This window comes from Brassica oleracea, chromosome C4 (assembly GCF_000695525.1).
Source record: "Brassica oleracea var. oleracea cultivar TO1000 chromosome C4, BOL, whole genome shotgun sequence".
Taxonomy (NCBI): domain Eukaryota; kingdom Viridiplantae; phylum Streptophyta; class Magnoliopsida; order Brassicales; family Brassicaceae; genus Brassica; species Brassica oleracea.
This window is the reverse complement of record NC_027751.1, coordinates 26589783-26599263: the sequence shown is the minus strand read 5'-3', so window position 1 is coordinate 26599263 and position 9481 is coordinate 26589783. Positions and strand designations below refer to the sequence as shown.

The window sequence follows — 9481 nt, the reverse complement described above, 5'->3', positions numbered from 1 at the left end:
CCCAAACTTGAACTTCCCATTTGATAGATCTTCAACGCCAATTAGACTTCTCATCTCTTTGTATCGTATTCTCCCAAGTGCTTTGGTTAAGATATCAGCTCGATGTTCAGTTCCTGGTACGTGTATTACTTCGATCAAATCATTGTCCACGCATTCTCGTATGAAGTGGTAGCATCGATTCATTCAAAAAAAGGAAGTGGTAGCGTCGATGGATATGTTTGTTCGTCCATGAAACACCATATTCTTGGCGAGAGCTATAGCAGATTTGTTATCAATTTGTATAACAACTTTCTCACATGCTTTGCCGATTATGTCACCAATAAGTTCTTGAAGCCAAATAGCCTGCTTATTCGCCTCTGTTTCTGCCATAAACTCTGATTCGCAAGATGATAGAAAAATTATTTCTTGTTTATGAGAGCATCATGTGATCGGTGAGCTCGAGTAGTAGAAGACATGACCGGTTGTGCTTCTGCCATCATCTTCATCAACATGTGACTACTGTCACTAAATCCCACAAGTTTCATCTCACTTGCTCCACCGAAAACAAGTCCATGTGTTAAAGTACCTTGCAGATGCCTTAAAACATGTTTCATAGCCGCACCATGATATTGCTTAGGTTCTCGCATATATCTGCTCAGAAATCCGACACCATAAGAAAGATCAGGGCGAGTATGCAGCAAGTATCTAAGACATCCAGTGATCCTTCTGTAGTTCATCTCATCCAATGCTCCTTCTGTAGTTCATCTCATCTATGATGTTTTCATCGCGAGACTTAGAAAGCTTTAGACTCGGGGCCATGGGTATGTGAACCGCATTACAATCCTTCATCTCGGTTTCTTCTAAGATCTTCTTAGCATATCTTTCTTGTCTAAAAGTTATTCCATCCTTATGTTGATCTACCTGAATACCAAGATAATAGGTAAGCTTTCCTAAGTCACTCTTCTCAAATTTTGCAGACATTCCTCTTTTAAACTTGTCGATTAGATCAAGGCTTGTTCCCGTGATTAGTAGGCCATGTTCGGAACTACGCTAGGCGCTAGTCAGGCGGCAATCCCAGACCTATAGAGTTACCAAAAAAAAGCAGAGACTAAGCCGAGTATACACAGAGACTATTTTTTATACTTTTTAATTATAAATATACGTATTATATTTCACATGTGAACATTAAACGTAAAACATCGTAGTCCAGTGGCGCGGTATGCGGTTGTCGTTTTAAGAGGTCCAGAGTTTGATTCTTCTACGTCGGTTATTCTTCTATGTCGCTTTAAATCTGCGATTAGTCGGTTATGTATTCAATTAATCGGTTTTTATACAAATAATCAAATTTCCGATTAATTGTACCGATTTGGTCAAAATCGTGGTGGTTGACCACAGTCGAATGCCTAGGCGGCACCTAGTCGGCTAGGTGCCCGCGTTTTAGAACATAGTTAGTAGGACATCGACATATACTGCTACAAGAAGTAAATGTTCCTTTTCTTGTCTACAGTAGAGTGTTGGTTCCTTAGAGCACTTAACGAATTTTATCTCTCAGAGTACTTTATTCAATTTCTCATTCGATGGGGCTTGACGCAAACCATAGAGTGCTTTCTTAAGTTTATACACCTTAGTCTCCTTTCTTTTGATCTCATAACTCTCTGGTTGCAAAACATAAACTTCCTCTTTCAAGTCACCATGAAAGAATGCAATTTTAACATCCAGGTGGTGCACTTCCCACTCCTTTGAAGCTGCTAGAGAAAGAATGAATTGTATTGTTTCCATGTGTGCCACTGGTGCAAAAACCTCATCAAAATTGATACCATGCCTTTGTATATAGCTCTTAACCTTGCTTTATACTTGTTAATGCTGCCATCGAATTTCACTTTATTTTAAAAACTCACTTGAGACCAATGCCTTAGCTCCATCTGGAAGATCAACCAAGTCCCAAGTTTCATTTTTAACTATTGAAGCAAAATCGTCTTTGCAAGCTGCTTGCCATACCTCCTTCTCATTCGCTTCCATAAAGCTCCATGGCTCATCTTTTATATTTAGCAGTAGATGTTCACCCTCAAGCTCAGCTAGTAGAATATAATCATCTAAATAGCTTGGTTGCTTTCTTTCTGTGTTGATCTTCTTAATGTTGCTTGAGTTTGATCTTCTATTTCATCGAATTCATCATGGCTTGTTAGCTCAGTATTGTGAGCTTTGATTACTCCTTCTTCATCGATTGTGTTGTCTGACCCATTCGCATTACTATTTTCTTCGTTTATGCCATTATTACCGAAATCACCAAGATCAACTCCTTCCTGTTGAGTGAAACCTTTGGCCACTAGTCTGGATTTACGTCTCTCCACTTTGCCATCAGCACGATACTTCGTCGTAGATACCCACTTACATCCTACAAAATTCTTTCCAGGAGGCGATGAAACAACAGTCCATGTCCTATTATCCTCCATAGCATGTAGTTCGTCATCTGTAGCTTTTCGAAACTCAGGTGACAACATGGCTTGTTTAAAAGTGGTTGGTTCATCTTCAAGACAATAGGAAAGAAGATATTGTTGGTATGTGGGTTTAAACTTGTTAAAGGTATCAACTGAAGCAAGCGGGTAAAGAGAATCGGGTAAAGGAGGAGGTGAATTATGAATGAAAGGACAGTGATAGTCAGATAAGTAACTTGGAGTCCTCGCAGTGCGTTGAGGTCTGGCACGAAGAAACTGACTTTGCCCAGTCAATTGTGGGACAGTCTCACGCGAAATGTTTAAAGGAGGATGAGATGAATGAGATGCATGAGTATGCAACACTAAATCTAATGCAACATGAGTGAAAGTAGGTAATATTGTATGAGAGAACAAATCAGTGGATGGTGTAGCAGTAGGAGAATCCTTAAAAGGGAAAACATGTTCTTTAAAAATAACATTCCGGGAAACAGAAACAACATTAGTAGCAAGGTTCAAGACTTTATACCCCTTATAACCCGTAGGATAACCCAGAAATACGCAAGGATCAGCACGAGGAGTGAATTTATTTCTATCCTTGATCAACGTAGAAACATAGAAAAGACAACCAAAGGATCTCAAACAATAATAGCCAGGAAGTTTCTTAGGTAGTAGTTCATACATAGACTTTTTATGCAGCAAGAGTGAAGGTGTTCTATTTATGAGGAAAACCGTAGTAGAAACGCAATCAGTCCAGTAAACAAGCGGTATATTAGACTGAAAAAGTAATGCTCGTGCAACATTCAAGATGTGTTAATGTTTCCGTTCTACTACAGAGTTTTGTTGTGGAGTGTATGCACAGGTAAACTGATGAACCATGCCATGATTTTTAACAATATCAGTGAATGCCAGCTCAGGAGCATTGTCAGTTCTTATAGATTTAATAACCGAATTGTATTGTGTAGAAACATGTTGAATAAAGCTTGGAAAGACTTTGATAGCATCACTTTGATTACGAAGGAAAAATATCCAAGTTACACGGGTACAATCATCTACCAAAGTGAAAAAGTATCTATAACCCTCAATTGACTCAATAGAAAACGGACCCCACACATCCATATGGACAAGATCAAACGGAGAAGAAGACAGATGATTATGAGATGTAAAAGGTAATATTTTCTGCTTAGCTAGAGGACAGACGCGACAATGATCTATATCAGACTCAGAAGACTTAGACAAAGGTAAACTACCAGGAATGCACTGTAACTTGAGAGCCGATGGATGTCCTAGGCGTTGATGCCACAAATGTCCATCAACTGACAAGGATCCACAAATGTTGAGAGTAGTAAAGCTTGCATCAAGAATGTACAGGTTGCTGAAAAGATTTCCTCTACCAATCGTCAATCCCCAAGTAGATTCCTGAATGAGACAATGATCCAAATAGAAATGAGCAGAGCAATTGTTATCACGAATCAAGCATTGATACTGATGAGTTTGAAATGAAAAGAGGGAACGTAAAGAACATTATGTAAGACAATGCTAGATGAAATGTGAATGATGCATATATGAGTGATATGTTCTTTGAAACCATTAGACAATGAGACTATAACACCATTGACCGGAGAAAGATCAGTAAAACATGCAATATCATATCACACATACATGGTTGCTACACTGTTAAAAATCCAAGAACCACGAGGGAGAGTATTGTATAAAGAAGAAAGACATTGATGATGATAGTGGTCTTCATAACAAAGATTAGAGGACAAAGAAGGAATAATACCAGATGTGGATTGGGGAGTTATGTAACCACCTTCTGTAACAGAAGCTTCTTGAATCCGGACTACATGCTCTGAAGATCGAACCTGATGTTGCAAATGCTGGAGGAGAGATTGCACCTGATCCGGATTGAGTATGTTAAGATCAAGTGGAAGTGTAGGAGCACCCGTGACATTTGCTATTGTGTTAGATCGCAGATAGGCCGGAGCATTAGCATTAGGATGCTGAGTATAAGCACCAGGGTAACGAGGAGCTTGACTATGTTGACCCTGCTGTCCACGAGGTGAAAAGCCATGGCTCTGTTGATTCTGATGACCCTTGTGAGTGTTATTGGGACCCTTGTAACCAGGAGGATAGCCATATATCTTGAAACATTTTTGGATCACATGACCAAGCTGCCCACAGTATGTATGGACAGGACGTTGGTGAGGGCGATAAGATTGTTGATGGGGAGCTGCAAGCACCGAATTATCAGCAAAAATCTCAGGCTGCGTAGAAGGAGTATGAGAACCAATCGCCTGAAAGATCACATTGTCACTCTTTGAAGAAGGCTTCATAGTCTTTTGACGTTCATCTTGAGTAATCATGTTGAACACATCTTCAAGCGAAGGTAATGGCTTAATCATCAATATCTGACGCCTACTGGTCTCATAAGATTCATTCAATCCCTATCTCCTCTTATATCCACTACTTACTGTAGTTATTGACGAAAAGACTTGTGAAGAAACGCTTTTGAAGATGAAGCATAGGGTCGAGGCAAACTTCTACTTGTGTCAGATAAACTGGAACATGGTGATTGATGCTACTTACAAGGGGAATAAATCAAGATACTTCAATCATAGCTGCAACCCTAGCACAGAGATGCAGAAGTGGTTTGTTAACTATCTTCTCACTTTTTCTTCTGATCAAAGTAACATTTTTTGTATCCATTAGGATAATTGATGGAGAGACAAGGGTTGGCATCTTTGCCATACGTTACATAACCAAAGGAGAGCACTTGACCTATGATTACCAGTAAGAACATTTCCTTGTTTGAATTACTTTATAGTATAGTGTTTAGATGTGACACTAATAAATATAGCATAGGTTTGTTCAGCTTGGTGCAGATCAAGATTGCTACTGTGGTGCAGTAGGTTGTAGAAAGATGCTAGGTGCAAACGCCAGTAAAGCTAAAAACATACCCTCTGATGAAGCTGTGAACCTAACTGCATGTAAAGGAGTGAGTGACTTGGAAAGCCCCCAAGGTTAGATTGAAATTCAAAACTATATGATGAAATGATTACATTAATGGTATTGTTAAATAGGTTTTTGAGTTCATGCCTTACGGTTATTTTTGTAACAGTTACAAACTTGCTTTACTATCTATTTTGGTATGATGTTTGGTTAGGTGAAAAAGTCTAGAGGTAGACACGCCGCCTGTTAGTATCAATACTTCAATCTCGATTTTCGACAAGCTTCTCAGTTCAGAGGTAAGGGAAAACAATTTGGATGCGTTAGGACAATCTCTGAACAATTGTGGCGAAAGGAAAACATGTTGCCCCAACTGCATTGGTGTGGTTTTCATGTTGGCACGTCCCACGAACCAGAGGTAAATTTTATTTCTCTCATCTAAATGCTCATTGACCCACCTCTTTAGTCCCCCGTACCCTGCAGATTGAGTATTTCTTGGACTCTTGGTTTTACGTCTTTTGACTGTATATTTAATATTCTCAGGTGTTTTGGCATTCGTCAGACAATTTGATGAGGTTTCAAGAAAGCACTTGGTATGTGCATGACTTAACCTCTGTTTTGTTATTGACCATCTATGTCACATTCAAGAAATCTATGACAGAACAGTTTGTATTTGTCCAGGTCACGTACGAGTACGGTGTTACCGAGGCTATTGACATGTCCAGAAGTTTGGTAGCTCATAACTGTTTGATATTGCTTCAGCCTTATTCTTTACCACTTAATTTCCCTTGAATCGTTGAAAGTTTGTTTTTAACCGGGCGGTTTGTGCTACAGTAACCAACCAAACTATCTCGATTGGGAAAAAAATGTGTGTAAACTTTGTTGTTGAATCCAACTCGTATAAGTGTAATGACAGTATATATACACGTAGAGTATTTTGAAACAAAGCGGTGTTGATGAGTGTGTTATTACAACCAATAACCGGTTTGTTCGGTCTGCAACTCCAGTGGCAGTAGGTTAGTGTGTTGGTTGCTACCCACGCGCCGGTGATGTGGGCCCTAGCTCACCCACGCGCCGGTCTTCACCACTTCTCTTCCCATATATTCATTTTGTATGTAAAGGAAACTTCTTTTCCCCCCAAAGCAAGAAGCTTCACACTAATGTTCAACATGCATTGAATGTTTTCTTAAAAGGTATCAAAAGAAACAAGTAGTGTGCAGTCTTAAGAACATAGTGTATGAGAGCAAACGTACAGAGCAAAAAAAAAAAACAGAGGATTTCTGAATCAGTAATCATCTCCCTTGGAAACAACTTCTTTGCAAGTAGGTCGTAATAAAATAGTGTGCTCATACTGTGATACATAGCTTCCCTTCACATCACACAGAGAAGGATACGGCTGAAAACAAAGCACAGAGAACAAGATTCGTAACCATTTTATTCTCATCAACCTCATTTTACACTAGTGTATGATTGGTCTAAGAAGAGTGTTGTTACCTGAACAATCCCAGCATCGCACAGATACTTTAGCGCCATCAAGTATTTAGTTTCACCAATACGGTCCAAATAACGTCTGCAGAAGGCTAGAGTCGAGAAGTTGTTGTTGATAGTTGCAAGGAGTTGTTTTGCTCTAGGCAACCTCAAGGGGACATGACCAACGTCAAAGTTCTTCATGTAGTGGCTACATTCTAAATCTTCTCTCACACATCCTTTCCCTGCAATACAACCACAACCAGAAGATCAAATCATTGGTGGAATCCCAAAGATTGCAGTGGGTGACTTTTTTTACTTTACCAGTTGATCCAAATGTTTCAAATGACATAGAATTCACCCTCGTCCATCTTTGTTTGCTCGCCTCCTTTAACTATAGGAACTGATTTGCCAGCATGTATCTGGTAAGGTCCAATGCTATGCCCATTCAGGTTCCTGATACTTTTAACTGCAAGAAAGAACAAAACAGGTTAAGGTTTATTACATCAGACAGTGTTTATTAGATTTGACATTGGATGTTCAGTACCTGGGAAGACCTTTCCATTGATCTCAACCTCATAAGACTTCATGACTTCTTGAATTGCAGCACCAATGTCGCAGAGACGAACATCTATTCAAGCTTCCGGAACCAGCCAAGAAACATAACAAGGAGGTTAAAGTGTAACAAATATGCGGTTTCTAACAAGTCAACCCCTAAAAGAATGTCACTCATAAGCTCAAAAACACTACAAACAAAGAAAGAACAATCAGCACCTTGATACCGGTATAAGTAGCTTCACGGGAGGCTGCTAGGAGAGGATCTAACGCAACTGTAAATGCACAGTCAACAATATGTCCTGCAAATAAATAAATAAATGTTAATTTTAATCTGAAATTATACAGACGAAAGAGGAAACTTGCAGTTCTACCATCAATATGTGTTCCAAAATCCAGTTTCATAACATCATCATACTGAAGTGCAGTCTTGTCTCCTGAGTTTGGTGTCCAATGAGCAGCAACCCTGGAAATTAAAAATTCATTAGAGAAACAAGACTACTAAAGAAGAATAGTTGATAGAAAGAGAGAGTTATAGCGAACCAATTCAATGAGCATCCTGTAGGGAAAGCAATACTAGCTTTGAGGCCATTCTCTGATATCAGCTTACGAACAGTATCCTCAAGTGTCTCGCATATATCTGTCATCAACATTCATGGCTTCACTATGCTTCTCACATATTTTCTAACCTGAGAAATTATTTAAAAAAAAAAATATTTAAAAAGAGTAATAAATAATCTATGGTTGTCATTTAATCAGTTAAAAAGGGATCAAACCTGGCGATGGACTTCTGCAGCTTGACGTACAGAGTTGTATATAGGCTTCTCCAAACGCTCCAACTCTCTCTTCTCTTCAGATGTTGATCTCCACAAATTGCTACATTACAGAGACCAAGAACATACTCTTCAAAAGTCCGTACAAAGAGTGTGATAACGTTAAGGAAGTGAAGAGTCTTGACAAGACAAAGACTCAACAGATGAAAAGACAAAATTTATTCCACAATATCTAAAGCTATTGCGTTGTATGAAACTTACTCACCCTTGTACTGTTGGATTTCACCTTCAGGAAACTCTCCAGACGGGAAAAGCTTAACGACAGGGATTGTAGGTGGGTCAGTCTGTTGAGGCTTCTTCCTGCAAACATTAAGCAAGAGACAAACACCAAAACTAGCAGATTTGAAAGAAAAAGACAGAACAAAAACACTTCTTACTTGCTTTTACTCTTCTTTTTCTTCTTCTTCTTCGTTGAAGTCTCACCTTAAAATGAAACATGCAATATATCAATCAACCATAACACTCATGAACTCAGTGATTGGATCAATCTAAAACCATCAAGCCCTGTAACACATAGAGATAGCTAAAGCATACTTTTTTAATCCTAATGGGTACATGAAACAGAGTCGCAAAAAGCTCAAAACTACATGATCAAACAGAACATCAAGAATAAAGTATTCACCTTTGCTTCCTTCTTCTTCTTCTGCTGCCACATCTTCTTCGTTCTCATTGTTTGCATCTTCTGTAATCTCTAGCTTCTTCGAAAGCTCTGACTCTAACTGTTCCTCTTTCCCCTTGGAGGAGGAGTCAGCGCCGCCATTCTCCACCACTGGAGCTACAACGACTTCAGGGTTTTCATTCGCCATCGTAATCGATTCTTCGCTGAGGATCGGAGAAAAGCTAATTGTATATGAAGAAGAAGCAAACAAGTTATTACAAGTCTCACACAGCCTCCGACACTTCTTCCGTCTTTTGTTTCTATAAACCCTCAGAGTTTTGGGAATTTACACAATTGCACTCTTAGTACTTATTATTATTTACAGTAAAAACCTATTATTATGTATTATGCCAACACAGTTCTCCATCCTTATTGGGTGAAACGCTTAAATGCTCTTAATGAGGCAAAATTCATTATGTCGTACTCTTACTTATTCTGTCATACTTTTCGTTTATTTTATACTCTTCGAAAACATTGTCAATGTATAAATTACCCTTTTTGGCTAAACCAATCAAAATCATTCTCTCTCCTACTCTATCTTGTTCTTTTTTCTCTCCACTATAGATTTCCAATCCAGATTTGTTCAGCCTCCATTCAATTTGGCATTC

The 9481-nt window shown here is 38.9% G+C and overlaps 2 pseudogenes; one reads left to right on the top strand and one right to left on the bottom strand.

Moving 5' to 3' along the window:
* Positions 1-6152, top strand: part of LOC106338522 — a 22400-nt pseudogene extending 16248 nt beyond the window's left edge.
* Positions 6153-6511: 359 nt separating this feature from the next.
* On the bottom strand, positions 6512-9120 carry LOC106337065 (annotated as a pseudogene).
* Between the last annotated feature and the right edge of the window lie 361 nt (positions 9121-9481).